Raw genomic sequence first — 6400 nt, forward strand, 5'->3', positions numbered from 1 at the left:
TGTTGAGAACGAAAGAAAGCACAGAGCCCCAGATTTTATGTTGTCCTGGAGAGCTTGCAGAGCACTGGGGAAAAGCAGGCAGAGAATTCCCTGCTAGCACCTTCTCTGTGCCTGGGAAACAGAAGTGTTCCCATTGCTTCGCAGAATCGCTTTTGTGCAGAAAACAGTAACACTTGTTCAGAACGAAAGAAAGCACAGAGCCCCAGATTTTATGTTGTCCTGGAGAGCTTGCACAGCACTGGGGAAAGGCACGCAGAGAATTCCCTGCTAGCACCTTCTCTGTGCCTGTTCACATTGCTTCGCAGAATCGCTTTTGTGTAGAAAAACAATAACACTTGTTCAGAAGGAAAGAAAGCACAGAGCCCCAGATTTTATGTTGTCCTGGAGAGCCTGCAGAGCACTGGGGAAAAGCAGGCAGAGAATTCCCTGCTAGCACCTTCTCTGTGCCTGGGAAACAGAAGTGTTCACATTGCTTCGCAGAATCGCTTTTGTGCAGAAAACAGTAACACTTGTTCAGAACGAAAGAAAGCACAGAGCCCCAGATTTTATGTTGTCCTGGAGAGCTTGCAGAGCACTGGGGAAAGGCAGGCAGAGAATTCCCTGCTAGCACCTTCTCTGTGCCTGTTCACATTGCTTCGCAGAATCACTTTTGTGCAGAAAACAATAACACTTGTTCAGAAGGAAAGAAAGCACAGAGCCCCAGATTTTATGTTGTCCTGGAGAGCTTGCAGAGCACTGGGGAAAAGCAGGCAGAGATTTCCCTGCTAGCACGTTCTCTGTGCCTGGGAAGCAGAAGTGTTCACATTGCTTCGCAGAATCGCTTTTGTGCAGAAAACAGTAACACTTGTTCAGAACGAAAGAAAGCACAGAGCCCCAGATTTTATGTTGTCCTGGAGAGCTTGCAGAGCACTGGGGAAAAGCAGGCAGAGAATTCCCTGCTAGCACCTTCTCTGTGCCTGGGAAACAGAAGTGTTCCCATTGCTTTGCAGAATCGCTTTTGTGCAGAAAACAGTAACACTTGTTCAGAAGGAAAGAAAGCACAGAGCCCCAGATTTTATGTTGTCCTGGAGAGCTTGCAGAGCACTGGGGAAAGGCAGGCAGAGAATTCCCTGCTAGCACCTTCTCTGTGCCTGGGAAACAGAAGTGTTCCCATTGCTTCGCAGAATCGCTTTCGTGCAGAAAACAGTAACACTTGTTCAGAACGAAAGAAAGCACAGAGCCCCAGATTTTATGTTGTCCTGGAGAGCTTGCAGAGCACTGGGGAAAAGCAGGCAGAGAATTCCCTGCTAGCACCTTCTCTGTGCCTGGGAAACAGAAGTGTTCCCATTGCTTCGCAGAATCGCTTTTGTGCAGAAAACAGTAACACTTGTTCAGAACGAAAGAAAGCACAGAGCCCCAGATTTTATGTTGTCCTGGAGAGCTTGCAGAGCACTGGGGAAAGGCAGGCAGAGAATTCCCTGCTAGCACCTTCTCTGTGCCTGTTCACATTGCTTCGCAGAATCGCTTTTGTGCAGAAAACAATAACACTTGTTCAGAAGGAAAGAAAGCACAGAGCCCCAGATTTTATGTTGTCCTGGAGAGCTTGCAGAGCACTGGGGAAAAGCAGGCAGAGATTTCCCTGCTAGCACGTTCTCTGTGCCTGGGAAGCAGAAGTGTTCACATTGCTTCGCAGAATCGCTTTTGTGCAGAAAACAGTAACACTTGTTCAGAAGGAAAGAAATCACACAGCCCCATATTTTATGTTGTCCTGGAGAGCTTGCAGAGCACTGGGGAAAGGCAGGCAGAGAATTCCCTGCTAGCACCTTCTCTGTGCCTGGGAAACAGAAGTGTTCACATTGCTTCGCAGAATCGCTTTTGTGCAGAAAACAATAACACTTGTTCAGAACGAAAGAAAGCACAGAGCCCCAGATTTTATGTTGTCCTGGAGAGCTTGCAGAGCACTGTGGAAAAGCAGGCAGAGAATTCCCTGCTAGCACCTTCTCTTTGCCTGGGAAACAGAAGTCTTCACATTGCTTCGCGGAATCGCTTTCGTGCAGAAAACAGTAACACTTGTTCAGAAGGAAAGAAATCACACAGCCCCAGATTTTATGTTGTCCTGGAGAGCTTGCACAGCACTGGGGAAAAGCAGGCAGAGAATTTCCTGCTAGCACCTTCTCTGTGCCTGGGAAGCAGAAGTCTTCACATTGCTTCGCAGAATCGCTTTTGTGCAGAAAACAGTAACACTTGTTCAGAACGAAAGAAAGCACAGAGCCCCAGATTTTATGTTGTCCTGGAGAGCTTGCAGAGCACTGGGGAAAAGCAGGCAGAGAATTCCCTGCTAGCACCTTCTCTGTGCCTGGGAAACAGAAGTGTTCCCATTGCTTTGCAGAATCGCTTTTGTGCAGAAAACAGTAACACTTGTTCAGAAGGAAAGAAAGCACAGAGCCCCAGATTTTATGTTGTCCTGGAGAGCTTGCAGAGCACTGGGGAAAGGCAGGCAGAGAATTCCCTGCTAGCACCTTCTCTGTGCCTGGGAAACAGAAGTGTTCCCATTGCTTCGCAGAATCGCTTTTGTGCAGAAAACAGTAACACTTGTTCAGAACGAAAGAAAGCACAGAGCCCCAGATTTTATGTTGTCCTGGAGAGCTTGCAGAGCACTGGGGAAAAGCAGGCAGAGAATTCCCTGCTAGCACCTTCTCTTTGCCTGGGAAACAGAAGTGTTCCCATTGCTTCGCACAATCGCTTTCGTGCAGAAAACAGTAACACTTGTTCAGAACGAAAGAAAGCACAGAGCCCCAGATTTTATGTTGTCCTGGAGAGCTTGCACAGCACTGGGGAAAGGCACGCAGAGAATTCCCTGCTAGCACCTTCTCTGTGCCTGTTCACATTGCTTCGCAGAATCGCTTTTGTGTAGAAAAACAATAACACTTGTTCAGAAGGAAAGAAAGCACAGAGCCCCAGATTTTATGTTGTCCTGGAGAGCCTGCAGAGCACTGGGGAAAAGCAGGCAGAGAATTCCCTGCTAGCACCTTCTCTGTGCCTGGGAAACAGAAGTGTTCACATTGCTTCGCAGAATCGCTTTTGTGCAGAAAACAGTAACACTTGTTCAGAACGAAAGAAAGCACAGAGCCCCAGATTTTATGTTGTCCTGGAGAGCTTGCAGAGCACTGGGGAAAGGCAGGCAGAGAATTCCCTGCTAGCACCTTCTCTGTGCCTGTTCACATTGCTTCGCAGAATCACTTTTGTGCAGAAAACAATAACACTTGTTCAGAAGGAAAGAAAGCACAGAGCCCCAGATTTTATGTTGTCCTGGAGAGCTTGCAGAGCACTGGGGAAAAGCAGGCAGAGATTTCCCTGCTAGCACGTTCTCTGTGCCTGGGAAGCAGAAGTGTTCACATTGCTTCGCAGAATCGCTTTTGTGCAGAAAACAGTAACACTTGTTCAGAACGAAAGAAAGCACAGAGCCCCAGATTTTATGTTGTCCTGGAGAGCTTGCAGAGCACTGGGGAAAAGCAGGCAGAGAATTCCCTGCTAGCACCTTCTCTGTGCCTGTTCACATTGCTTCGTAGAATCGCTTTTGTGCAGAAAACAGTAACACTTGTTCAGAACGAAAGAAAGCACAGAGCCCCAGATTTTATGTTGTCCTGGAGAGCTTGCAGAGCACTGGGGAAAAGCAGGCAGAGAATTCCCTGCTAGCACCTTCTCTGTGCCTGGGAAGCAGAAGTCTTCACATTGCTTCGCAGAATCGCTTTTGTGCAGAAAACAGTAACACTTGTTCAGAACGAAAGAAAGCACAGAGCCCCAGATTTTATGTTGTCCTGGAGAGCTTGCAGAGCACTGGGGAAAAGCAGGCAGAGAATTCCCTGCTAGCACCTTCTCTGTGCCTGGGAAACAGAAGTGTTCCCATTGCTTTGCAGAATCGCTTTTGTGCAGAAAACAGTAACACTTGTTCAGAAGGAAAGAAAGCACAGAGCCCCAAATTTTATGTTGTCCTGGAGAGCTTGCAGAGCACTGGGGAAAGGCAGGCAGAGAATTCCCTGCTAGCACCTTCTCTGTGCCTGGGAAACAGAAGTGTTCCCATTGCTTCGCAGAATCGCTTTTGTGCAGAAAACAGTAACACTTGTTGAGAACGAAAGAAAGCACAGAGCCCCAGATTTTATGTTGTCCTGGAGAGCTTGCAGAGCACTGGGGAAAAGCAGGCAGAGAATTCCCTGCTAGCACCTTCTCTTTGCCTGGGAAACAGAAGTGTTCCCATTGCTTCGCAGAATCGCTTTTGTGCAGAAAACAGTAACACTTGTTCAGAACGAAAGAAAGCACAGAGCCCCAGATTTTATGTTGTCCTGGAGAGCTTGCACAGCACTGGGGAAAGGCACGCAGAGAATTCCCTGCTAGCACCTTCTCTGTGCCTGTTCACATTGCTTCGCAGAATCGCTTTTGTGTAGAAAAACAATAACACTTGTTCAGAAGGAAAGAAAGCACAGAGCCCCAGATTTTATGTTGTCCTGGAGAGCCTGCAGAGCACTGGGGAAAAGCAGGCAGAGAATTCCCTGCTAGCACCTTCTCTGTGCCTGGGAAACAGAAGTGTTCACATTGCTTCGCAGAATCGCTTTTGTGCAGAAAACAGTAACACTTGTTCAGAACGAAAGAAAGCACAGAGCCCCAGATTTTATGTTGTCCTGGAGAGCTTGCAGAGCACTGGGGAAAGGCAGGCAGAGAATTCCCTGCTAGCACCTTCTCTGTGCCTGTTCACATTGCTTCGCAGAATCACTTTTGTGCAGAAAACAATAACACTTGTTCAGAAGGAAAGAAAGCACAGAGCCCCAGATTTTATGTTGTCCTGGAGAGCTTGCAGAGCACTGGGGAAAAGCAGGCAGAGATTTCCCTGCTAGCACGTTCTCTGTGCCTGGGAAGCAGAAGTGTTCACATTGCTTCGCAGAATCGCTTTTGTGCAGAAAACAGTAACACTTGTTCAGAACGAAAGAAAGCACAGAGCCCCAGATTTTATGTTGTCCTGGAGAGCTTGCAGAGCACTGGGGAAAAGCAGGCAGAGAATTCCCTGCTAGCACCTTCTCTGTGCCTGTTCACATTGCTTCGTAGAATCGCTTTTGTGCAGAAAACAGTAACACTTGTTCAGAACGAAAGAAAGCACAGAGCCCCAGATTTTATGTTGTCCTGGAGAGCTTGCAGAGCACTGGGGAAAAGCAGGCAGAGAATTCCCTGCTAGCACCTTCTCTGTGCCTGGGAAGCAGAAGTCTTCACATTGCTTCGCAGAATCGCTTTTGTGCAGAAAACAGTAACACTTGTTCAGAACGAAAGAAAGCACAGAGCCCCATATTTTATGTTGTCCTGGAGAGCTTGCAGAGCACTGGGGAAAAGCAGGCAGAGAATTCCCTGCTAGCACCTTCTCTGTGCCTGGGAAACAGAAGTGTTCCCATTGCTTTGCAGAATCGCTTTTGTGCAGAAAACAGTAACACTTGTTCAGAAGGAAAGAAAGCACAGAGCCCCAGATTTTATGTTGTCCTGGAGAGCTTGCAGAGCACTGGGGAAAGGCAGGCAGAGAATTCCCTGCTAGCACCTTCTCTGTGCCTGGGAAACAGAAGTGTTCCCATTGCTTCGCAGAATCGCTTTTGTGCAGAAAACAGTAACACTTATTGAGAACGAAAGAAAGCACAGAGCCCCAGATTTTATGTTGTCCTGGAGAGCTTGCAGAGCACTGGGGAAAAGCAGGCAGAGAATTCCCTGCTAGCACCTTCTCTTTGCCTGGGAAACAGAAGTGTTCCCATTGCTTCACACAATCGCTTTCGTGCACAAAACAGTAACACTTGTTCAGAACGAAAGAAAGCACAGAGCCCCAGATTTTATGTTGTCCTGGAGAGCTTGCAGAGCACTGGGGAAAGGCACGCAGAGAATTCCCTGCTAGCACCTTCTCTGTGCCTGTTCACATTGCTTCGCAGAATCGCTTTTGTGCAGAAAACAGTAACACTTGTTCAGAACGAAAGAAAGCACAGAGCCCCAGATTTTATGTTGTCCTGGAGAGCTTGCAGAGCACTGGGGAAAGGCAGGCAGAGAATTCCCTGCTAGCACCTTCTCTGTGCCTGTTCACATTGCTTCGCAGAATCGCTTTTGTGCAGAAAACAATAACACTTGTTCAGAACGAAAGAAAGCACAGAGCCCCAGATTTTATGTTGTCCTGGAGAGCTTGCAGAGCACTGGGGAAAGGCAGGCAGAGAATTCCCTGCTAGCACCTTCTCTGTGCCTGGGAAACAGAAGTGTTCACATTGCTTCGCAGAATCGCTTTTGTGCAGAAAACAGTAACACTTGTTCAGAACGAAAGAAAGCACAGAGCCCCAGATTTTATGTTGTCTTGGAGAGCTTGCAGAGCACTGGGGAAAGGCAGGCAGAGAATTGCCTGCTAGCACCT

The sequence above is a fragment of the Strix uralensis genome, chromosome 14 (assembly GCF_047716275.1).
Source record: "Strix uralensis isolate ZFMK-TIS-50842 chromosome 14, bStrUra1, whole genome shotgun sequence".
NCBI classification, from domain to species: Eukaryota; Metazoa; Chordata; class Aves; order Strigiformes; family Strigidae; genus Strix; species Strix uralensis.